Raw genomic sequence first — 26,594 nt, forward strand, 5'->3', positions numbered from 1 at the left:
CAGGGGTCGGAGGTGTTCTGCCTCGGCACCTCGCTGGAAACGGGAGAGGGAGAGGCTGAGGGGGGGGCGAGGAGCGCCGGTGAGCGGCGGGGATGATTTCTAATGAGGCATTGGCTCCGGCTGTCCGCGGCCGAGGTAGGACCCAGGCGCCGGTTCCCGGGCGTTTCCGTGGGCGTGTGCGGGGACGGACGGGGGCGGAGGGGGCGGAAGAGAGAGGGACGCGGCGGGTGGGAGTGGGGGGAGTTGCGGGCTTGGCGGCTCTGGCCGCCCGTGTCTTATGTAATGGGGGGGGGGGGGGGGGGGGGGGTTCCCCGTCGGGTTTGGTTACCGGAGGCCACATCTGGGGTGTTGTGTCCAGATCTGGACTCCTGTGTACACGAGAGACATGGAGCTCTTGGAGAGGGTCCCGCGGAGGACAACAAAAATGATGAGGGGTTTGGAGCACCTCCTATATGAGGAGAGACTGCGGGAGCTGGGCCTGTGTAGTCTAGAGATAACTGAGAGGGGATCTCATTAACGCATATAAGTATCTCGAAGGCGGGTGCCAAGAGGATGGTTCCACACTCTTCACTGATGCCCAGCGACAGGACGAGGAGCAATGGCCATGAACTAAAACACAAAAAGTTCCACCTTAACATGAGGAAGAGCTCCTTTACATTGAGGGTGGCAAAGCACTGGAACGGGCTGCACAGGGAGGTCACAGAGTCTCCCTCTCTGGAGACATTCAAAACCCACCTGGATGTGTTCCTGTGTCACCTGCTCTAGGTGACCCTGCCCCTTGGTAGGGGGCTTGGGCTGGATGATCTCCAGGGATCCCTTCCAACCATAGTGATTCTGTATTGCTCTCAAACTAAAATGTTCTGTGGGTGCTTGTTGAAGTTATGCAGGGCAAGATGGATACAAACACCAATTCTCACCCCATTAATGTTTAACACCGTTCATATCTTCCGTGAGACAAGGGAGCTAGAATTGGAGTTTTGTTTGGAGAGTGATGGATACTCTTATGGCAGAAAACCAGCCTGTTCCTGTTTTGTTTGTCCCTGACTTTTGACAAGCCAATTTCTCTTAAACTCTAATAAGGTGGCATGGAAGTGCAAAGTAATTTTTGTCTTTAAAGCTTTTTCATCCCTTAAGACAGATGATGACCAAGTTTCCAGCTATGAGTATGTCAGGATTACCACTGTAGAAAATACTCTGCCAGACTGCTTTCATATCTTCTGCAGTCTCTCCTGTCTGCAGGAAGGACAGCTTTCACTGCAGACTGAGGTGCTTATTACCACATACTGCTTGCCAGACTGGTCATGGCAAAGCATTTTGAGTGTTTGCTTTGTAATTTTTTACCTAAGGACTGGCTTGGTGCCCAGGCATGAAATCCAGCTTTTGACCCTCGTGCTGTTCTTATCTGAACATAGACAAAACTGAAAAAATATCAAAAAAGAACAAGGAGAAGAAATTCACCAGCAGCTTGTACAATGGCATTAATATTTCCCTATATCTCCTGCATTTATGTTACTGTGTCTGCCTTTCATAATTGTATCAAATTGGTGGCTCATGCACATTTTGTAATCCATTAGTGATCTAACAGCCTTTTCATCCCTCAGCTTCTAAGAGATCACACCTGTAATTGGGACTAATTAATAGATGTCTCTTAGCATTTAACCTTGCATTTTGTGTAGCTAAGTGCCATCCCATACTTGTCCTCGCCCTTTTCAAAATCAGTTGGCTTTGTATGTAGGTACGATGTTTATGTCTTTGATTTATATAGATCTGTCATCTGCAGCTTTCATTAATGCATTGCTGTTTTCTGTTCCAAGGTCGTGAATGCAGATGTGAAATAAAAGACTAATCCTTTTAGAACTTAATTTCTTGCCTCTCACTCTTAAGTACTTCCCCTCTGAGGAAATAAGCAGACACAAATCTTCATGTTGTTGAATCTGGACTGCATTTAGTACCCAGATTTACTTTGTTAAATCCAGATTAAACATATGTGTACTGTAATGCTGACAATAGTCTAAATCCAGGCCTGAGTAGTTGTGTTTTCTGGCCACATGGTCTTGTCCTCTGTCAAGCAGAGGAACCAACACTTGTGACATGGTAACAAATCAGTTCAGGAAATTGATTTGGCAAAAAAACCCCAAAATTTTCCTTTTAAATGGTTTTTATCTGGTTATCTTCTGAAACCAGCAACAAAAAAGGACATTAGGGAGAACATCTGGTGAGACTGCACTGCATCTTAGGTCAGCTTAAGGTGCTGTGGAGCTGTATCCAAAGCAGGCATCAAGAATTTGATGGTACTGTCAGGGACTAGTGGACTGACCCTGGCTGGGCAACAAATGCCCACCAAAGCTGCACTATCACTCTCCCTCTCAGCTGGGCAGGGGAGAGAAAACATAATGAAAGGCTGGTGGGTCAAGATAAGGACAGGAAGAGATCACTCACCAATTACCATCACAGGCAAGACAGACTTGACTTGGGGAAATTAGTTTATTATCAAATCAGAGTAAGGTAATGTGAAATAAACACAAATCTTAAAAATACACCCCCCCCCCCCCCCGCCCTCCGTTCCCTTTCCTTTGGGACTGAAATTCACTACCTCTTCCTTACACAAGGAAAGGACTGCTTACACTCTTTCCCCTGCTCAAGCATGGGGCCCTCCCACAGGGTTACAAGTCCTGCCAACAAACCTGCTTTGATGCCTGGATCACCTCCTCTCCCTCCTTCTCCAGTGACCTTGGTGTCTGCAGAGTATATATTCTCAGTCCTCTCTGCTGTTCTTCTGTAGGTTTGGGGTTTTCTTTACCCCTTCTTACATCTATTATCCTAGAGGTGCTACCACTGTCACTGCTGGGCTCAGCCTTGGCCAGCAGCAGGTTCATCTTGAAGCTGGCTAGCATTGGCTCTGTTGGACATGGGGGAAGCTTTTGGCAGCTTCTCACAGAAGCCACCCCTGTAGTCCCCTCCCACCACTACCAAAACCTTGCCAAGCAAACCCAATACACGGGATCAGGATCTTCTGACGTAAATTCAGGAATCCAAGTGATTTCATACCTCTCCAGTGCTGCAAATTTAGAATTTTACTATGCTGTCTAAACCTGTTTAGAAGGCTAGCAGGGTTGATTTTTTTTCACTGAGAATTTACAATGAATAAAGGAACAAGAATGTGCATGATTTTTCTTTCAGTTGGGGACTTGACGTCCTGCCTTGCAAAGAAGCCAGGGATGGTGTAGAGGACTGTATTTTGCTGATGAGTTTATGCACAACAACATTCTTCTCAACTCCAGAAAAACTAATTCATTTCCAAAAAAAGTCTACCCTCCTTTCCCTGTGAGTGAAACCAGAGAAAAAAATAGAATTCTTTATACAATTTGTTTTCCCTATGGCTTAATTACCTATATTTAAATATGTTGTGTGATAGCAATGAGACCTAAGTTTGACTTTTCTAGCTGTGTAGATGACAGAAGCAATGACAGTTTCAACAACTGAGATATGTGGCAATGTATGAATGCATTTGTGCAATGGAAAGCTTTTAAGAAAAATGTAAAAAAAAAAAATTCAAACCAGAAAATAACAAAAAAAAAAATCCCCCTGGATCCTGTGGATGTTACTGAGGTGAACTAAAATACCTCTGACAACTCTTTGGAGAAGTCCTTCTAGTTAATATCATAGCAAGAGAGAAAACAACTGCAGTACCTAGGAGCTATGCTTCCCACATGTCTGTATTTCACTTGTCTGGACCTAGTTTAATTGAGTTGAGAGAGAAAACAAAGAAAACAAATAAACAAAAAGTGAAATTTAAAAAGTACCAAAAAAAGTTACCAAGATTTATTGATTGGTATTTAGCTGCCTGAGCAAGATGATCACTTTTCAAAGAGTAAAATTGTTCTAGAAGGTACATCTGTTTCTTGAAATAACATGGAATATGTAAAATTACATTAGGGGGATAGAGGGAGCTGTTTGTTTCTTGAGTAGTTACATTACAGATGGAGCCACATTCTTACTAGACACTTTAGCCTGAATACAATTTCCCAACATTTTCTGAGTTGTCATGATAAATTACCAAGATTATTTTGCTTATATGCATCATGGGGAAAAAAAGTTCCTTGACGGCATTTTCGAACCACAACATAGAGTACAAAGTGCTGGAGAGTTGTGTTTAAAGGAATGTTATTTAGCCTGCTTTAATTCCTCCTGCTCTGTTTCCTATTCTCTCCTACTGTAGTCCATGTTAGATACAATATATTGCTGAGCATTCAATTAGAGCTGCCCTGTGATACAAAACAGGCACTTATAATTTTCCACTTATCCAACAACAGGTAAACGTGACCACAGTTTGGAATCTGGCCATAAAATTACGTTTAAGTGTTTGTATCTTTGGAAGATTTCTCCTCTGCTTCTGAAGCACACAGTGTCACTTAAAATCTTTTAACCATCGTTATATTTGTACATTCATGAGTACGTGTGCCGTTTGAAGAACACCAGTTTTTATGCTCCCAAACAAGTGCCCATGTGGATGAAGAGCTTATTATACAAGCATCTATGGAAGTATCAAATCTGAAATGTTAAGAAAGGCAGTAAAATGTTGCCCGCCTGCAAAACATGCTTTTAGCCTTGGCAGTTTTGGACTGAATGAAGAATGCTTGACTTCCAGGAATTTTTGCTGAAAAAGCACTGAATTAAGCCTTTTAGCAGCTACCCAGAAAATTAAATCTTGGCACCAGCATGCTTTTCTTCTATACTCACAAACAATGAATTAAACAAATGAGCATTGCCAAGCAATGTGTTACAGGAGGGAGAGAGAGGCAGAAGACTCAGTGTTTCTCCAACCAACCACTTCCATACTGAGCACATGAATAACAGTCTGATCCTTTCTGCTCTTAGTGAGGCTGTGATTTCACCAGGTGTATCTAGCAGTGCTTAGTCTCATGAAGAAGGAGAGGTCCTGTTTTTTAGCCCCACTTCTGCCTCATTATCTGTTCCCAGCCTTCTACCTGCTGGCTGCTCCTTGCCCTGTGGTCTGTGCTTAGTGAACCTACAGTGAGTCAAATTAGGAGAAGGCATAGATGTTTCTCTGCTGGTTCAGAGCATTGAGTCAGGGAAAGGTCTGAGTGGACACAGCAGAGGAGGCAAAGAGATCTTCCTCTTTTGTTAGTAGGGAATCACAGAATCGTAGAATTCTTTAGGTTGGAAAAGACTTTTAAGATCATTGAGTCAAACATTAACATGTTTTGACTTACTGATCTTAAAGATCTTAGGGATAAGGTTTCTTCTTGATACCATTTCCTATAGTCAGAGGGCTGGGATCCTCCTTTGGTCCCCCTTAACTCTCCTTTGGCTCAGCATGGTGGCGTGTGTTTTGGCTCCCCTGATTTCTCTCAAGCTCATCAGTGGTAACCCTATGACCCATCCCAGTGGGTAGAGACATCTCCTTGACTGCAGAATCCTGCTATGTAAGCAAGTCAGCTGCCTTTCTCAAATAGAGTCTGGTAAGACCTTTCTGTAGGAAATTCAGCCCTCCAGAAATGAAGGAATAGCACTGCATAGTCTCTAAGTTGTTTTTGTTGCAGATTGTTATTCCCCAATTATTAAAGATTCTATGTTTTCTCTTCTTCTTTATTTTTTTTTTAAGAATTAGAGTGTAACGTAAATTTAGCCTGCTTAAACTACCCCGTTGTTATCCACCAGTGAGGAAACTTTAACCTCCTTTAAACAGGAAGTTTCCACTTTCCTGAGCCTACAGCCCATATGAGACAGGAGCATTTTTCTATTCCAGACTGTGTCACTGCATTTCTGTGTAAAATATTGACATACACAGGGTTTTTAAAAAGCATTGTTTAGCCAAAGGTAGAGGAGGATTATAAGACTTTAGAAATGCCATGCAAAGTTAATAATCAGAAAATTTGACACACCTTCATAATCTTCCTTTAACAAAATAATAATTAAAACCTATTACAGTTCTCTTGTGTCACAAATATTTTACAAAAATAATTTGTCATAATGAGATGATTGCATAGAAATGTCATATTAGTCATATGGAAATCATAGTGCTAGGTCTCTATGCTACAGAAGTTTTATTTTATGTGTGTGTGTGTGTAGTTAAATAGTACAGATAACCACATATCAAAGCAAGGATTAGTCTTCTGAAGTATCAGCACTGGATTTTTTTTTTCTCAATTGCTTTGAAAAAGTGATTATTAAGAATTCTTTAAAACAAAATGAAAATCCAAGCATCAAGCAATAGGACAATAGGAAATAGCCCTAAGTTGCACCAGGGGAGGTTTATATTGGATATTAGGAAAAATTTCTTCACCCAAAAGGTTGTCAAGCATTAAAACAGGCTGCTCAGGGAAGTGGTTTAGTCACCACCCCTGGCGATATTTAAAAGATGTGTAAATGTGGCAGTTCAGGACATGGTTCAGTGGTGGACTTGGCAGGGTTAGGTTAATGATTGGACTTGATGATCTTAAAGGTCTTTTCCAACATAAATGATTCCTTGATTCTATGATAATAAGCATTTATCAGGAAAAAGTGTCTGGAAGAACAAAAATTAAATATTCTTTCTTCTATCTGACATTATTTTGTCATGGAATTTGATTTATGTAATAGGGGGATGACACCGTTCCACATGTGTACTGTGTCCTGTTTTCTAGAATTTATTTGAAATCACCTTAAAGAATTTTCCAGATGAATAATTTTTTGGGTGTCCCATTCATCTTAAAAGAAGTTTGATTTATCTCTTTTGTCATGATGATAATTACAAATTTTTTTTGAGTGATAGCAATGCTTTTGGGATAATAATAATAATAATAATGGCCCATCTTCGCAAGCGAAGATTTGGGGAAAGGTCTTTTACCTTTCCAGCCTGCGCAATGGATTTTTTAGGTGAGACACAGCCTGCGCTGAACTGAGCCCACCCTTTAATCCTAAGGTTCATCTGCCGGGGCCAAGCAAGCTTGGACAAAGGCAGTGAGGTCCTCAGGACGTAGGTTTGTTTAGAGTGTCCTTCTCATAGATGGATGGCCACACAGGGCTAACGACCTCCATCAGGCCTGGAGACCGGGATTTGAACCCGTGGACGCAGCAGTGAAAGTCCTGCACGCTAACCACTAGGCTTTTGGGATACTTCATTTGTATATGTATGAAGTACTTCTAAAGTATTTTCCATAATATTCATATCCATGTTTTAATTGGGCACTAAGAAATATAATTCCATCTTTTGATTTGAGACTGCCTAATAAACTGTAGTTGTTCCAATCTAGAGAGAGGTTGCGCGTCCTTCTGTTGAGGAAAGGAAGACGTTTTGGGGAAGATATGGATATAAAGAAAGCATGTCCAAATCTACAAATTTAATCTTTTTGCTACGATTGTTAACTGTATCAAAATGCTTTTTTCTTGATTATGCAGTGAGCACAGGTTTTATAGAAGATTTTATTAACTGTGTGTTGGAGAATTGTGAGAAGATAATATTTTATCAGCTAGTCACCAGTCTCAGAAAACACATGTACGTGTATTACCTGCCTGCTGCAAGCAGCAAATTCTGTGATCTGAGCATGCTGCTCTGAAATGGCCCAGTATGTATTTCACCTAATTATGCAGATTCTCCAGTAAGCTTTCCTCTGTGTTGATTTTCTTTTGTCCATTATCAGACTGGTCAGTTCTATAATTTATTTTTACTTCCACTTTGTACTACAGTGGGTTGGCTTGCTACTGGAGATAAAACCACCTTATTTATGAGATGATTGAGAGAAAGAGATAATATACACAAACATATTGCAGACTCTGATAGTGAGTTACACATAAGAGTGTACTGAGGCATCAATTCAGGCTAAGAATGTTTTTATTGTAGTATCCTTTTGTTCTGTAGAGAATAAATACCAATCAAACCAAGGTGCTTTTGCAAAACTACTGGGGTAGTTTTCTTATGTGCTGTTTCATTTCTTAAGCAGGCTAGGATTTACGTGCAGATTTAAATTGTTACTAAGTCTGTGAAAATTCATTGAGAGACCAAAATTTCATCCTTTATGTGCAGCCATGATAAAAGAAAAAAACAGCAAGAATTCTGATTCAGCTCCTACTGCAATTTAATTATTCATAAAGTGCCTAGCCTATCAGATTTTTTTAATGAAGGATACTTTTTCTTAAACTGTAAATAAATCGGGTTGTTCTAGTCACTTCACAGTTAACATTTAACTGAAAAGAACTCCACAGATCCTTGCTGAAGTGAAGCAATAAATTAGGCCAAATTGTCTTTCCATTTTTGAAAGTAAAGACTGGCAAAGAGAAGGGGACTAAAGAAGAAATTAATTTGAGGTCCAGGAAGTTGTGATTCTGACAGACTTAGTACAAGATTTCAACTGTGATATCCCTCACAGTTCTCTAAACAAGGTCATCCTGTATATGTTCTCTTTATTCAGTCATTTGTTATGAAGATACCTCTCGTATTTTTCTTTTCCTTTTTGTTCTCTTTGGTGGCATGCCCAGAAGGGAGTGTATAAAATCTGCAAGTATTACTACAAGAGGACAGTTCTCTCTGACATGGAGCTGAGGTTACACAGATCACTATTTTAGCGTTTGAAGGGATTAGAAGACAGATTTACTGAGATGGCAGAAGGTGGTGCATCTCTGCGGAAAAGAAAGAGGGGTTATGTTTGCGAAGTCTGGACTTTTAAATTGCTAAATCTTCTTTTGGCAAAAAGATAAACATGACCTTTAATTTTTTCCATCTAGAACAGGCCTTTCTAACCTGCTGTGGTTCAGGACAGCAGCCTTCAAATCGTGACTGTTAATCAGGCTTTGCATTCTAATTTCTTTGAGTACAAAGCCAAGTATTTCTTTGCATGTCGCCTTCCTGTGGGCTTCTTAATTGGTCAGAGGTTTAGCTGGAATGTTCTGACCTGGGAAATATGCCTCCTCATGCAGTGCTTACTGTAGCACAATGCTGGAGATTTGTCGGAACATTTAAGATGCTTTTGTGTTAGACATGGTAAGAAATTTCTTGTTTCTGGATCATTACCCATAAAACAAAATTAATTCTAGGAAGTGCAAAATTATATTGGCATAAGGGATTTTTAAGCTTTGAAGTGTAACACTGTTTGGAAATAATGAAGAAACAAGCAGAGAACAGAAAATGCCCCTTAACTAGCAAATGAAGACAAGCCACAATTTCTTGTGCCAAATGACTTTCTGAGGAATGTGTAATTCCTTTCAATAACTTTATGTTTGCTTTCCGTTGCAGGTTTTTTTCATATAGCGTATTGTCATGTTAGTGTATCTTTATGCCATCTCCTAAACTCTACTGCTTAACAAGGCTTAAGAAAACATGTTAATACCTTTAAATCTTCTGATTGCAATAAATTTTAACTACAGATCCAACACTACCAACAGAAGTGGTAGGGTTCAGCTGACCAAATGCTGGTGCCAACTTTGTAAATATCTATACTTAAGGTAGTTCCCTTCTGTTCCCTTTATATTCAAAGCAAAGAAGGTACTTCTAGTGCACAATTTGTATAATTCTGAAGTAGACATCTGAAAAAAATGAGCTATTTTCTCAAAGTGCCAATTTCTTCCCCGACAACAGGGAAAGGCTAGGCTGACTAGGTCTCACATTGACATCTACTTTAGATAAACAACAGGGTTTGGTGAGGTGAATCCCACACCGTGTTCATACCCCTAGGTTGTTCTGGAGCTTCATTATTCAGACCCGTGTTCCACTGTCCCTCTTGTGTAACTTCAGTCACCTGGTTGAACTCGTCTTGATTTTGTATGGTTCTCTCAATTAGAATATGGGGAGACAAAGCATAAGAGATTATATCAATCTTTAAAAAAACCCAATAAATCTCAGTTAACAATCATGCCTTACATGAAAGTATAATCACATTAAAATTAGAAGAAGAAGAAAGTTCAAATAGGATTTCAGTGGATAAAAACAGTAATGGTTACCATTCTCATGGAAGAGCAAAAGAATAACCACATTTCACATTTCAGGAGCAACTTCAGTTGAGGCTAATGTGATGCCTTCACAGAAGAGGGCATCTTTCATCTGCAGAATTAAGGTTTTCCTCCTATGAAAAGAGAAAAAAAAGTGTTTTAATGATGATTTAAATGTTCCCTTATCCTTCATGCCCTCTATCCTGCAAACTTCATCGTACTGAGATCAGTTGTCCCACCCCATGGAGTCAGTTTAGGCTATTATATTTCTAACTTTAGCAGATAATTCTCTTTTTCTGAAAGCTCCATTGAACCTTCTCCCTTCAGCAATTGCTTTGGTAACACTCCCAAAGGTGTGTTTTTAGAAGAGCAGAGTGGTATAAAGAGAATATAAAACAAATTAGTAAATTGTGGCATAGAACGGAATGAAAGAAATTAAATGGAAAAAATGGAAAAGGAAGATTGAATAAACTCGTTGGAAAGCAGAAGTCACAGAATCTCAGAATAGCTGAGGTGGGAAGGGACTTCTGGAAGTCATTTGGTCCAATTACCCTGCTCAAGCAGGGCCACCTAGAGTAGGTGGCTGAGGACCATGTGCAGATGGCTCCTGACTGTCTTCAAGGATGAAGACTCCATCATTTCCCTGGACAACTTGTCCCAGTGTTCTGTTACCTTCACCATGAAAAAGTGTTTCTTGATGTTCAGAAAGAACTTCCTGTGTTTCAGTTTCAGCCCATTGCCTCTGGTCCTAGTTCAATACACGAATTCAAAGGAAATGAGCTATACAGGAAGGTGTTGGCAGAAGAAAGAAATACGAATTAGATTGGAAAAGAATGGAGAAAATTTGTGGGTATCACCTGTCTACTGCCCAGAAGGGTGGAACCAAAATGGTAAAACCACAAGGATTATTAATGAAGTAGTAAGGTCATTGAAACTACATACAATGGGATAACATCAAACACATCATTAACTTGTAAAATCTATCCAAAACTCAAATGATAGAGGAAAAAATTCTCTGAATTTGCATGTTTTTCATAGTTTCGTTATTGATTACATCTCTACAGTCTCCATGTGGACACTTTTTTTGTTTAGTCTGGCAAAAAACTGCTGGCAACATGCTATTGTGCATATTTCTTCCACTTTTATATCAAATTAATTTTTTTATCCTGCATAATTCTAACATTATTTACTTTTTCTCTTTGTTTTCTGCTTTATTTTGTTGATCCCTACTTTATTTATATTTTTCTCCTGTCTCTTTGTCTTCCCCATGCTGTACTCTCTGTACTCAATCGTATTTGTATTGCAAAAATTACCAGTTCTTCAGGAGTTCTCAACTTCCATCTGTTTTTCCTTAATATGTAAGCCAAGAGATGGGTGCTGCAAGGCTTTTATTTAAGCTTAAATTCATAGTATTATCTGTTACATTAAAATGTGCTGTCTGATGTAGATAATAAGCTCCTGGATCTGGTTTGTTTTTCCATACAGAGTAATCAGTGATACAGATTCAAACAGTGTATTCCAAATGAATAACCTAATTGAAGGAGCAAATGTAAATGTTGCCTAAAAAGAGGATTAATGTCTTTCCTCTCTGTTACATCATATTCAACCTACTGTAAAAACAGCAGATTTCCAAACACAGGAGACCTATTCTATAAATTAAAAAATACTGCATGGAAAAGCTATACATTGCATAATAAAATGTATCATATTAACATATATAATGAAATGAAAAAATGTATCATATTAGCAATTTTCCTTATTTCTGTATGATTCACAATTAAGCATGTTGTTTTTGAAGGAACTTCAGGAACTAAAATGATAATGCAACATTCATTTTGACATAATGACCAATCTTAATACACAAGTTGTAACAGGAATCATATTCTTACAGAATTGAGAGTTCCATAGTTTGTACGTTCCCAAATCATAGTAAGTAAATTCACAACTAAAGACAAATACCCTCAGAAATAATTTAAACTACTTTCTTAGACTTACTGCTTTCACTAGATCTGTACTATGGCTTTTAATCCATATTCTTTCTATCTATATCACAAATAAGCTGCTCATCTTCAATAAAACTATTGTGGAAAAGCTTCTGTAAAGGAAAAAGTGTTGTTATTTCAAGGAAATCCTCTCTACTCAAAAGTTCCTGCAACTTGTCATTTTTATTGGAAATTATTGTTTAGGTGGTTTAGGGGATGTGGGAAATTTATATTTTATTTTATTTTGGTTTTTAATTATAGGTATTTATTTTGAAAGGGAGAACGTCAGAGATGTATTAGTTAAGTTTAGATTTTTGAGGATTATTTGTAGGTGCTAAGTGAAGTCCATGCACTATTCTACAGATTCAGATTAGCCAAAAACCCCAAGACCATATCAGAGTGCATTTTCTCTGCTTTGCCTATTATTTTCTTGCACAGTCTATGGTGAAATAATGCATGAAGTAGAACATGTCTATTTCAGGTAAAGCTCCTATTGACTCCCTAGACAGGCAAACAAGTGTGGAAACTAATGGTCTTCTGAAGTAGAATGATGGAGTTTGTTCAGTGACTCGGCGCCACATACAAAATGATCTGGGTTGCTATTGATATTTTGTCAGACTGAAAAAAACCTAGTCTTTTTCGCTTCAAAGAGATTCTTATTAACTCTGTTTCAAAGCCCATGAATGCATGTTTTATCAAAGGCTTTATCAGCACTGTGGAAGTTGATTTTCTAAGAAACCCTATTGACTTCTTGAGTCAATTATTCTGTTAAAGCTGCTTGTATGATTTTCAGAACATGGATGTTATAGGAAAGAGGTAATCTTGCTATTTTCTGGCATGCTGAAGGTTTTTATGTTGTTGCCTACATTATTCTTTACAGAATTGTGGAATATTTGAGGCTGTAAGGCACTGCTGAAGATGGTCTACTTCACCTCTCCTCCTCAAGGCAGTGTCACCTAAAGCTGATTGCCCACCTCCTTTTCTAGTTAGGTTTTGAATATCTCCAAGGATGAAGACTCCACAGACTCTCTGGGCAACCTATGCCAGTGTTTGACTACCCTTACAGTAAAAGGATCACCTCCTTTGACCTGCTGGTGATGCTCTGAATGCAGCCCGGGAGGCAATTGGTCTTCTTTACCATTAGGCACATTGATGGCTCATGGTCAGCTTGTTGTCCACCAGGTCCCTGAGTCTTTTTTTGCAAAACTGCTTTCCATCCAGCCAGTCAAGTGCAGGAATGAGCAGGATCAGTGTTTATATCCTGAAATGATGTGAAGAAAAATGGATTAAACATTTAATTGTCTGACAGATGTTACATCTAGAGGAACAAAATACTCTGAGAGTATTTTGCTGGCTGAAGGCAGCAGTAAAATCCATTCCCTTAGTCTTCTCTGCTTGTGGCTGAATAAACCCATGTTACCAGGCCTTTCCTTGTATGTTGTGTGCCTGAAGTTGACTTGTTCAATTTATCAAAATATTCCTTGTATTAGGGATCCCAAAACTGCACAGTATACTCTGGATGCAGTCTCAGGTGGTGTATGCAGAACAATCGCTTCCCTTAATCTGCTGACCTCACTCCCAATGCAGCCCAATAATGCACTTGACCTTTATTGCTCACTTTTCTGCACAGCTGATCTTCCCAAGAAGTTTTGCTGACTGATGTTATTCCATCCTAGAAGCAGGACTTGCATTTGCCCTTGTTTAACTTTCTGAGGTTCCAGTCAGCCCATTTCTCCAGTCTCTTGATGGGGAGAAAGACACCCTCTTGTCTTGTTCTTCTCCTTCAGCCCTGCCCTGGAGCATAGTGCATTCTGTCTCTTAATCAGGCTTTTAATAAAGATATCCTCCCAGCTGTGACCCCTAAGGAGCACCACTAGCAGCTGGACTTCATACCATTGACCACAATCCCTTAAGTGGAGCAGTCTAGTCAATTTTCCACCTGCATTATAGTCCACCCTTTGAAACCATATCACTTTGCTTAAAGGATACAATGGGAGACCACCCTGAAAACTACAGCAGACAGGGTAAATGACATCCACTGTTTTCCCATCATCTCATCATGGAAAGCTATCAGGTTGCTCAATCAGAATTTGCCCTTTGGAAATTGGGGCTGATTGTACCCACTCACCTCTAGTCTGTGATAAGCCCTAGATAAAGAATCCAGGAGGATTTGCTCCATAACCTCCTCACTGATGTCAGAACAATTGTTGTGTAGTTCCTCGGAGCCTCCTTCTTACCCTTCCTGGGTCTGGTGTTTGTATTTTACCAGTCCTCAGGGACCTCCTATAATTGCCCCAACCTTACAAAGATTGTATAGTGTAGCTTTGCAGTGACACTGGCCACTTCCCTCAGCACCATCTTGTTTACAAAAAAACAATCTTCATCTTAGACAGTGTGTTTTAGCACACATTGTTCTGCTTCTCTCTTTCTTCCTGTACACATACACATTGAGAAAGATATATATACAGGTTGATGTAGAGAAATTCCAAGCCAGTGGTAGGAGAATATAGATTTTCAAGAGAATCTTAAAAGAGAACAGAGCTTAGGTTCATGAACTTTTTGAAGTCAAAGGGAGTTTTTAATTTACTTCAATGGATCTGAAATTTCACTCACAGTTATTTATGACTTTATAAAATTTGGAACATAATCTGTCTTTGATTAAAGTGTAGAAATCTCTTTGAATCTTGTTCTAAAGTTTTAGAGAGAAAAGTTAATTGGAATTGGAATAATAATGAAAAAGAAGTGGAAAGTTAGAGCATTCACAGGTTTTCTTTTTCTATAAACTCTTGTTTGATTGTATTAAAAAAGTGGGGTGTGAAATTCGTGAAAATTCATTTCAATTTTTTGATTGACAACAGATTTATATACTTTATATTGGGTTAATTTTAACCCATTGACATGACTTTGTTGATACAAATTCTGCACATAGGATCCCCTTCTGACCAATAATATGCATTATGCATGTAGTGGGCAAGGTGCTGACAAAAATAGATGATGTCTGTGAAAGTAAAGTTTCTACTGGAAGTGGCTTAGTGATTGCAAGAGTTCAATGATCCTTGTGGGTCCTTTCCAGCTCAGGATATGCTATGATTCTCTGATTGAAACATTTGTTTCAAGAAAGTGAAAATCCTTCGTTTTAGGGCAGTTTTTAAATGCGAGTCTACACTTAAACTATCTTATTGGAGATGAAGACATTGCAGTAAGTAGTATTGCAGTAGTTACAATAGGGAGTCAAGTGAGATGTGAATGTTTTTGCTGTCTCAGTATAATGTAGGTCGGTGTGATAAACAGTGGAAGATCAAAAAAATAGGTGGGATACTTAAATAAGGGAGATAAAATTTTCTCACTGGTCTGCCAAAGACAGACTCAGGAGGAAAAAATTCATTTGGTTAATACTCAAGCTAGATACTGCTAGGTTTCCACAAAAAGAAAGAAAAATGTTTTCTAAATATGTACTTCACTAGTCACATTTACTGAACTGTAAGACATGTTTCTACAAACCCTTAGAAAGGGAAAGGATTAGTTTTAATCCACATGAAATAGTGCATTAAGCTGAAAAGACATAGATATGATTATGCTAGAGCAACTAGGCTCTTAAAACAGTCTATTTAATAGAAACTGAAAATGAACACATCCTACTTTTAATATTTGCAAATTCCTTAGTTGCAGAGAGTTATTTTTGCTGTTGGCAACAGTTTAGATAGGATCTGTTTTTTAAAAAAATTTTAGTGCTGCAAAACATATTTAGAACCGATGTGTTAAAATTTGCTTTGCTTATTCAAATAATGCTTGTTTTACGCCGTATGAAGTCGTCTGATCAACCCAGAGAATTTTTTTCACCCTGTGCCCCAATATAATAAAAACTCATAACAATTGTGTGACTTTTTCATCAACATTTCTTTAGGAAGCAATAGCTCCTGCCTTGTTACCTGGCTTGGAGGAACTAGGCAAGGAGAGTGAGACAAAGAACCTTTTATCATGCAGTAGTATGCCATGTTCCATTTTCATGCCATCTCATGTCACATGGACTTCCTTCTTGTGGATCTTGAGTATGTCCAATCAGTCAGTCTAAAACTCATGCTGAAGATCCTGCTTGGAAAGCCAAATTCCTTAGCAATGGTGTGTCTTATGGAAGTGGCTCCAGACCTTTTCCAGAATATCAAAGAATTCCTCAGAATAGTCCAGCACACACACTTCTTTCCCACTGTAAAAAAGGCTGTGAAAATCACTGAAACATCTGATTTTTGCTACTCTCTCATTTGCCCCTGTAATTAGATCATTGTGGGCCACTGGTATTTGGGTAGGGCAGGATTCAGTTTTGTAAAAGTATTTTTCCTAATGCCATTTGAAACACTCTTTGTTGATCTAAGCTCACTGCATGGGGCTGGCAAAGATGATACAATTCAGAGAGATTTGCACCCTTCTTACTTCTCAGTGTGATACTCAGGATAGCCAGTGGCAGGGACAATGTCCCTAGCTGCCATCATTGCACATCTAAATCCTGTATAGAGTGGTTGGACATCTGAACTGCTCTGTAGTCTCTGATATAGTGTCTGCATCTCTATAGAGTACAGCAGTTTAACCACCTAGATTTTGGCAGTTGTAACCTCTGACTGGATCCCACTCTGATTGCCTTGACTCCCGTTAAAGGCAATTCTTCTAAAGTAAGATTCATCTGCACTATTTGATATGTTTGTGTGGTGGGTTGACCTTTGCTGGATGCCAGGTGCCCACCCAGCTGCTCTATCACTCCCCTTCCCAGCCAGACAGGGGAGAGAGTAAGGTGGAAAAGCAACTCGTGGGCTGGGATAAGATAGTTTATTTAAAGGAAGAGCAAGAGCTTGTGCTCTCAAAAGTGAAGCAAAGTGAAAGATAGCAGGGTTTATTCTCTACTTCCCATGAGCAGCGATGGTCAGCCACTTCCAAGAAACAGGGCTTCAGCATACATAATGGTTCCTTAGCAGGCAGCCACTGGAGACAATGAATGCCTGCCTTCCTGCTCCTTGCCTTAGCTTTTATATCTGAGCTGATGTCATATGGTATGGAATATCCCTTTGGTCACTTTGGCTCAGCTGGCCTACTTGGGTCCCCTCCCAGGATCTTGCCCTTGATTGGGGAAGGAATGAGGCTGTGCTCAGCAGTAGCTGAAATACCAAGTGTGTTATCAACACCCTCCTAGCTACCAATGCAAAGCACAGCACTGTGAGGGCTACTACGAGGAAATGAACTCCAGCTCAGCCAGACCCAATACAATTTGTTTTCAGATAATTTTCATCCTTAAAATGTCTGTTTCTTGTTAGTCGTTATTGAGGGAATGCCACATGCATGTCTCTGACTTTTGTGTATTCCAGCCCATTTGTGTTTGGTGGCTCAGCAGTGCAGCTTAACAATGCAGATTGGTTTGACACAGAAAGTATTGAATCTTGTTGTCAACAAAATGCATGATACATACAAATAATGAGTAAAAGAGAGTCTGTCATAACCTACCTGCATTTTTTGTAGATTAAAAAGCCTTCCAATTATTTTTGGTAACAATTTGCTATTATTACTTATCATACCTTAATTATGGCTACTTGTATTGCTTTTTCTGTCTCTTCAGTCATTTACCATGTATTATTCTTCCCTAGGTATTATTGATATTGTACAGCCTAATGATTAAGTAAATATAGATGTTTCAGTAAATTAGCCCTTCCCTCTAGCTAAAGACAACTGAAAAAGGAGTAAAGAAGAATAGAAATTGAAAAGTTATTGCTCAAACACCAAACATTAGGAACCTGTTAAATTTCTGGCTCAAGAGAACTGGATGTAATATACCTGCTTTCAAAAACTAAAACCACCTTAATAATTAGGGGAGTGTGAGGAGTAAATTTCCCAACTTCTCTTATTCTTTATAATATATATATATATTAAATATCTACGTGTACTACGTACACCAGTTTTATTTGGGATTTGTAAGTTTCTTAATGTGCAAAAGGTTTCTGAGATATATACATATATATAACTGCTGTAGTTTTTGTTCAGTATAGTAATCCTACTCTGATTCTTTTATTAATAAGGACTTACATTCTCCGTGTGGAAAATCTGAGAAAGATATTGCTTGTCATTAACTTGATTTTATATTAAACCAAGTTATATTAATCACCTTACAGATATTCTCAGGATATGGAAAAGTAACTGAAATAAGTAGATACCTTGTGATGTGAAGTTTATTCACAGATTTTGATTTAAAAGCTTTACCAGTAGTCAAAAGAACAGAACAGCAGTACAAAGCTGAAGAAGAAAACACTGTATGAAGAAACACATCCTACTCTATTAGAGATGGAAAACAAGTAAGAATGAACACAGAAAACACAGATTTGTGTTTAGGCCTACCTAATTTCCCCAGCCAATTTCCAAAACCAGTCTCTCACCACTTATCAGTGCTAAGGATTCTTTAACTAATGTGTATTTAAACATCCAGACCATTGAAATCAGCAATGAAATTAGCATAGCAAGTTTTTGGCATAATCCTGTTTGGACGCTGTATATTCTTTTTTTCTATAAATTTCTAATGCAAAGCACTACTTTATCTAAATAAAATTAGAACAAAACAGGCTCTGTATCTGCTTTGGAAATGGAAGAGTCTCATCCACAATTTTGTGTAGGAGTGGAAAGTGATACAGTGCAATTATTCTTTAAGAAAATAAACAAAACCCCACAACAAGCATTTTAAAAGTGTGATCAGGCTTTTTGTTGTAAGCTACAGTGGGGAACATGTAACAAAGGAGCTCTGATGCTACCTTCTTATTCTTTAGTTGGAATTGTGAAAGTCTCTCCCTCTCTCAAGGCCCTGTTTCACTGGCTGCTTTCCCAAGGACTCACTGACCTTGGCGAGAATGAGACGCAGTATTTCTGTAACTGCAAAGGAATGGGACATCAGTTTGTTGGAGCCACACACACATGATTTATTTTACTGTTGACATCTAAAGTAACTAAGAGTCTAAAGATCAAACCTAAAATTCTGATTTACAATGAAAGATTGAAAGGCGTACATACAAAATGGTTTGATGTTTTCTAACTGAAAATCAGCAGCCTGAGTTGGTTCTGTCGGGAGTGACAAAGTGATCTTCATGGAGAAACTGGATGCTCTAATGATAACACAACTGGAAGCATCAGAGATGCAAATTCCATTTTGTTGTGCCTGCAAAGTCAAGCTGAACACAGATGGGAAAAACATGTTCCCTGGCTCTGACTTTTGCTTGATCATGCTACCAGCAAAGAAACCCAAGTGAATGTTTGGACCATAGATAGGTAACAGCCTTTACTTCTGTGTGTTTCTTCAAATTGTCAGATAAGTCTATCTTGTACATACTGTGGATAATAAGCAGTTGGTTTTGCCTGTATCACAAGTTTTTCGAAATCTGTGTGTGGATGACCCAGGTAAGAAGAAAGAAAGCATGAAATCTTATTTGTTATAGTTGTATGACCAGACTTGCCTTCTCTTTAACTACATTTTGAATTGTAAGAGAGAAAAACATTTTGAGTATCCATAGAAGCCCTTAGAAGATAAGAACATTTTCCTCAACATTGAAGTTTTTTGTTTCATTTACAAAGGTACAGTAACTCTGCCTTGGCTGTCCCATTTGCTCTCACTAAGGCTCCCCACCATTATGGGCTGCTTACTTTATGTCCCACCTGTTGGCCTTTGAGAAATCCAGTACCAGCTCATATTCTTTCTTTGCACACAGAAAGTTAAATAGCTGTCTTTTTTTGCATTAACAACTTATTGATCAAGAAAATGTCAAAACAGAGAGCAGGATATGACATTTTAGTACAACAAAATTCAATAATCCTTTTTGTGATGTTTTCCTGAGCTGGAGAGTATTAAAACAGACTGGAGGTGGAGGACAGAAACTGAGATGTATGAGTGGAGTATAACTAATCCACAGAAAGGGCTCAATTTTACTTAAATTCATTTATTATTTTATATCTGCAGTCATTCTAAGCAAAGTCATCTAAGGAATAAAATTGACGCAAATACAATAGATGCTTGGTATTGTAGTGGTTTGAACCAGGTTTTCCCCCTGAAACTAAGAAAGTGGTAACCCCCAGGGGGTGGTGACCCTTGGGGCTTGACCCAATCAATGCTCCTGCAAAATATAAACATATCTCTGGAGACCGGAAGGGAAGCAGTGGTACTTGTTGTGAGAAGAAGAGGTGGCCATGTTGTAGAGGCCACGAGGAGAAGGGGCTCCGGCCCCTTGGGGGCCTTTGCCCCCCCCAGCCCCCGGTTGGGGGGCTGCAGGGACTCGGAACAGTGTCAGACTGGACTGAGTGCCTGCAGCTAGGAGCTGGGGGAGTTTCTCCCCTGTAAGTAGAAGTGGGAGACGCTGGGAGCAGTGACGGAGCAGCAGCGGAGACAGCAGCGTCCGAAGAGCAGTGATAAAAAGCCAACTGATAAGGACCAGAAGGAGGAACACAAGCTGGTATGCAGCTAAGGCAGACACAGAGGTGTCTGAGGAGAAGGAAAAGCAGCAGCAGGAAGAGAATCGAGACCACGGCACAGACAGAGTTCTGGGGGTAAGAACTGGCTCAAACTAAAACCCCCAAACTCGCTAGAGACCCCTCCGAGAAAGAGGAGAGGGTGGTGGACTGAGAGGAGTTTTAAAGTGCAGTATGCACTGCTGAGAGGAGCTAGGAAGCTCATGGCCTCCTGAGAGATAAGCCAGGACGGCCGAAGGAATGTGTGTGTGTGGGGGGTGACCTTGGCCCCCCCTGCTCCAGCTTCAGAGAAGCTGGCAGCCATCTTTGAGGCAGAGCATGGGAGCTCTGCACGGGGGCTTGATTTCCCCTGAAGATACCAGACTGTCACGAAGACCCCCGTGCTTCGTGATATGACCGTGGTGGAACGACCTTGTCTGGGGTTACGTAGTCCACGGAAAGACCCCCGTTGGAAGACGGGGGCCGAGAGAGGCTTGGAAGACCTCCCTCGTGTGTGCTGGCAGAGAGCCAGCAACTACTACTGCTGCCTGAAAGAGAAGAAGAAAGCCTGCTGCTTAGAGAGACACCTGTTGCTCAGAGACTGGAAGAGGTCTTTTCTTCTTCTTCTCTCCTGGACTTTTATTTGGAGGGAGAAGAGATTTGGTCCATTGTAAATATTACTGTCATGGTAGAGATAGATATAGAATTAAGATTGTATGCAGTGTATTATAGTATTTATTTATTTGTATAGTCTTTGTAATATATTCCTTCCCCCATATTGAGTCTCGTGTTTTTGTCTGGAAAACCCATCTCACATGGGGTTGAGATGTGGGTGGGGGGCTAGGAATCAGAATTGGATTTTGAGCCTTGCTGAAACCATGACAGGTATGAATCAGAAAATTATTCTGAGCCAAGACAGATTTGTTTCAGAAGTCCGAGACTGGCAATCCTGAAAGTAGTAGTTTTGTATGGTCTTTTAAAAAACATTTCTTTTGTAATGGCAGACAAAGGTGAAACACCTTTGAATTCAACTTTTTGTCCAGTTTGACTAGAAAGCATGGGACTAGAAATCAACTGCCCCGCCCTTGGCTGGGAATCTGTGACAGGAAGACAAAAGGAGAACTACTAATACTAAGAAATACTAATGTATTCAAAGATAAGACCTTCCCAACATTTGTCCTGTTGCTTTATCATAACCTAGATGCTTTAAGCATAGATAGTTCGTTAGGAACACTCTGGCTGATTGGTACATTATTCTCTGCTGAGCTTGTTGTTTCCTGTGGTAGGGTGTAGGGGAGATGGCCCCAGATTTCTCGGAAGAGCATGGCTGCAGGACAGAAGAAAACAGCCACAAATTGCAACAAGGGAAATTCTGATCAGATAGTAGAAAAAAAACAATTCTGTGAGGCTGATTGGACACTGGCACAGATTATCCAGAGAGGCTGAGAAATCTTCATTGTTAAAGATGCTCAGACCTCAATGAGGCAAGGCCCTGCGCTCGCTGAGCTAGTTGACCCTGCTCTGAGTAGGCTTCGTATCAGATGACCTGCAGGATCCTGTCCAACCTCTGTTGTTCTGCAATTCTGTGGATCCAAGGCTAAGATAAAGCTATAAGCTTTTCCTTACCTGATTTTCTGCCCTATCTTTTTATCCTGTTCTCTTTGCTTTTACAGTCTAGTCAAAAGAAGATACCTAAAATTATACGTAACTCTTGGGCTTTTTTTCCAGCCTTAAATTCAATCTTCTTGTCTCCATTGTTAAGCATCTCCAAAGTATTATCCTGTTTATATCATCATCTCTGTCAAGAATTAATGCGTTCCAGTTCTCTCTGACCTGATCCACTAGGTTTATCCCACATAAAGTACAACTGAAAAAATTAAAATCTCTGTTCAAAGAAACGAAGGGCTGTTTCTTTTATTTCAGAGAAAGCCTTTGATCTAATGAACTGAACTCTTTGAAAAAGTTTGCATAGGGTCAAAACTTCCAAGCAGGAGTGAAATGGTTTTGTTTTATTGTAACTGAACAAGTCATCATAAAGAAATGGCAATAGAGAGATCCACAGAGCGTGGTTTTGCCACTCGTAATAACAACAAAAGGAACTAACTATGGTAGTAATAGGAGCATTTTCTCTATGACAATATATATCACTGAAACATAGACAACCTTTTCTAAAAATCAAGTAAATCTAGCAGGTCTTTGTAAAATGTGAGATTCATTGCCATAAATTAACAATGCTGCGTATTGAATCAAAATACCATAGAACATAATATGCAGACTGGAAGTACAGCTGAGTGGCAAAAGGGAATAAAAGACTAGGGAACTAGAGTGAATAAGGAAGAAAATAAAAGTACCTGTGCAGCAAAATAGGTTCTTTAGATTCTATCTGGCTTCCTGGAAACTACTGCAGTAAAGAATACAGACTAAGGGAGAGCAGCTTGAGTGTGTGTTCAGACAGACATATCTTAGCAACGATGATTTTTAGGGAAGAAACATTAAATTGGATCAAAGGTGCAGTGAGTTTTCAATACTTCAAAGACTATTTTTTATGACACAAGCTTTAAATCACTTGTTTTAAAAAGCAGACCATAGTGAGACAGTTTGTGAATGACTCCGTCAATAAAAAGAAGAGTGTTTTGTTAAAATGCCATCGTCCTAAACAAGCTGCTGGAAGTAGGGTGGGCAAACCTATTAACGACTGAGGGAACACATCAAAAGTCATATTTCAAGGGACAGTAAATTTCCTCACTTGCCTGTTAGTCTTACTGTGTGCTGCTAACACCTGGGAAGGCACTTAGTCCCTTTGAATATACTTTATGGGGAATATTGCTTAAGTAACAAACATTAGAGTTGTTTATCCCAGTAAAAGTGAAAATATGTGAGGTAGCTAGGTTTAAGAATAAGGATAACAACACCCAGAATGATTACTATAAAATTTCTGTTTATAGTGCAATAAAGATTGCATGTAAATGTGATCATTTTATATAAGGAAAATGGTTTTGTTTTGTTTTCTGGAAGATCATTACATTAGAGGTATTTTATGTGAAAAAAGCCAGGGGAATAATCAGTAGTAGTTAGTGGGGGGAAAGTAGCTCTAATATTCAAATGCTATCTGGAATTTTAGCAGACCTCTCTATAACAGCTCAGCATATTGAAAAATCCTGGTATGTTCCATAGTAGTACAAATCGTAGTGAGAAAGGTCACCTAAATACAGATATAGGTTATCCTAGCACACTAAGCTAACTTAAGAATTTCCTCAGAGAGTACAAAACTCATCCTGCGGTCAAACCTTGAAAATAATTTTTTCCCCATTTTTATCATTATCCATTTTTACAGTCCTGTATGGAATCACTGACAGTGTCTTTACTTAAGTGATTTAGTGTCCAGCTTTCCTGCTGCTGTTAAATATGATAGTGAAATTTCAAATAGCAATTAATTAGTCAGCATCTAAATCAAGTGCAAGTGGAGTGTGATTTATTAAGCTATTTTTAGTGGTCAGTTCAGTATCTACCCTGTATACAGATACCCATGTTCAAAACTTTCCAACTGCATTTTATTCCTTTGCAAGAGATTGTAGGGAGAAGAAGAGAGAGAAACTATATAAGACCTTATCTACCATTTCATATCTGTTCAGGATTTTCTTTCTTGAACTTCATAAAGATACTGCTTCCAGTCTTTTGAAAATTCCCACTTCCCAGATTCGAAGATTGTCAGGGGATTTATTGAAACCATTCTGACATGCTGTTGTTCACAAACCTTTCATAATGAAATGTATCTTTTTTCACTACAGTGTGATTCTTCCACTTCTGTGATTTTGCAAGAGCAGAATACTTAAGGACAAATAAACTGGCAAAACTCAGGAAGGAGGTGAGTATCTGGTAAGCATTATATTTGAGATGCTCTTCTGTTGAAATAATTTTGCCCATTTTCAGGTCTGATCAGAAGTTCCCAGTGCATAACAGCCCTCTGAAAAAGCTTGCATTTATAAAGGAGTTTGTCCAGGACACTGTCAGGCTGTTTCATCATTGGGTGGTTCTGTGAGAAGGATAAGTTACTGAAGAAGGCAACAACTCACTGAGAAGCATTTTAGTGATGATTGGTTTTAACCATGTTTTGAAAGACAAATACAGTGTTTGTCAATCTGTTCAAAGAGCTTCCCAGGGAGAAGTTTAATGTGTTTGTGGGAATTGAGTTTCTGTTTTCATAAGTAAACACTGTAAATCATGGACACAAAGCCACAGAAAATGAGAAACAAATAGGTACATTATACTTCAAGGTATGGGGTTGAAGTTTCCACATCACTTAGAAAATAATAATTTTATTTAATGGGCATATTACTGAAGATACATAAAGATTGTTTTATTCCAGAGTTGCTTCTTCTGTCATTGGTATGACACTGAAAGTGTCTTTCAAATGTTAATCTTTCTGCTTTCTTTCAGACAAATTCTACTGACCATCTCAAGGTGTAGTAAGGGTAAAATCTTGAATCTTAAATTTCTTAGACAGTCTTTTAAAATTATATACTCTCTGTAGTTTATATCTTCAGCTACCTCCTCAAAAAAGACTCCCCAGTACCATTGGGTCTCAACCTACATAGGACAACTTGCACAATATTGTGTAGCTGCTTTGGAAGAAATTATTTCACTTGACAATAGGTCCAGCAGCTGACCTGAGGAGGCTGTATGCATTTGGACTGGTGTGCTAGTCTTCCAGAGAAGGATTTCTGTGTCTTTCTCTGTATTTTCCTGGTTTTTAAATACTGCCTGTTCCCTCCTGGGTTTCCTCAGAAATCATTCTTGCTTGTTTGGCTTTTTCCTGCATCTCTGCTAAGAAATGTGAGCAAACCAGAGAGAGGAAGATTTTTTCCTCTGTGTTTTCAGTAGAGGGGAAGCTGTAGCTTATTATTTATCTCCCTATCCAGAGAGGCCAGAAAAAGGGGGCTCAAACTTTTTCATGCTTCTGTGTTCAGCCAGCTCGGTGACACAGGCTCTTTGGGAAGGAAAGAGGGGTAGGTGTAGGAGGTAGGAGAAGGTCAAACGTGCTGTTGAGTAGGTTGGTCTATTTCACAGCTAGAGCCACAGCTTTTTTCAACAGGAGAGAGCTCAAAATGCATTAGCGAGCCATTTGGTTCAGAGAAAATAAAAGATGTGAGGAAATAAAAGAGAAAAAACATCCCCCCTTCTTTCACATTTGAACACTCTGGATTTTCATTATAATCCATTAACCTACACATAGCCTTTCATTAGAGCCCTTGGGAGACTGGAATATTTTTAGCAATGTACTGTTATGATAAATACAAGTTAAAAACCCACATAACTGCTCCCTTCCAAGAAACTGAAGGGGTCATAGAGAAATTTAAATCTTTTTTTTCTGAGCCCACCAAGAATTATGTGAAATTGCATGAACATCAGATATGTTTCACTCTATATATGCACGATTTTTGTGAAGAATAACCCCACCCCCCCATAACTCACAATTATTTGTCTACTTGGTACTCAGTACATAAGGCACACATAAAGTTTTTTAAATATGTGCAATTAAGAAAAAAAAATACAGGTTGGCAGAAATAATGCAGTTTTAGTTTAGAAGGTAGTTCAAAAATAGGCAGAATTAAAAACTGTTTGAACTCGTAAATTTTTCTGGTTATCACAGAATTATTTCCCTTAGTTTCATTGAAGGCAGCTGTAGTATAAAGCGAGAGCTTGCTGGTCTTTCTTGTTTAGGTGGTAGCACATTATTTTCCATGGTCAGACTCAGTCACTGCTATGATGCTTTATATCATTTACCTTAGTGTTTTTTAAAGGACCTTCAAGGTGCCCATTTAATTACCTAAGCTACTATCTTCTTAACTACTGTCTGGGATGACACCAAAGGTGACTGTGATTGATTAACTGTGGGACAAATAGTACAATCCATATTTTACTAAGCAGTTTTTTAAACAGGTTTTGAAATACAAAGTTCTAGAGTCTCAGATCAAAACCTCTTTAAAAAGTAGGTAGTAAATTTCCCTGCATTTTTGCCAGACTTCTCAAAATGTCATCATTATCCCATAGACCTTTTAAGAAATTATATTCTAATTTCTGTGCATTACTCTAAGCAAAGATAATTTTTTAAAATAAAATTCTCCCTTCCAGAAACCTGTTTTAAGGCCATACAATTGACTTGGAGAAGGTGCTGCAAATTTGTGGAGAAATTAAAACTGGAAACACTTTCAATTTTATATGTAATAG

General features: G+C 39.0%; 1 long non-coding RNA gene across 1 annotated transcript; it reads left to right on the forward strand.

The window, feature by feature from the left end:
• Positions 1-65: 65 nt before the first annotated feature.
• On the forward strand, positions 66-26,594 carry LOC113963438. Its single transcript, XR_003532824.1, has 3 exons — positions 66-135; positions 24,155-24,231; positions 26,499-26,594. It is a non-coding gene; the product is annotated as an uncharacterized LOC113963438 (long non-coding RNA).

Source organism: Neopelma chrysocephalum, unplaced genomic scaffold, assembly GCF_003984885.1.
Source record: "Neopelma chrysocephalum unplaced genomic scaffold, ASM398488v2 Primary Assembly neopelma1_25, whole genome shotgun sequence".
Classification (NCBI taxonomy): domain Eukaryota; kingdom Metazoa; phylum Chordata; class Aves; order Passeriformes; family Pipridae; genus Neopelma; species Neopelma chrysocephalum.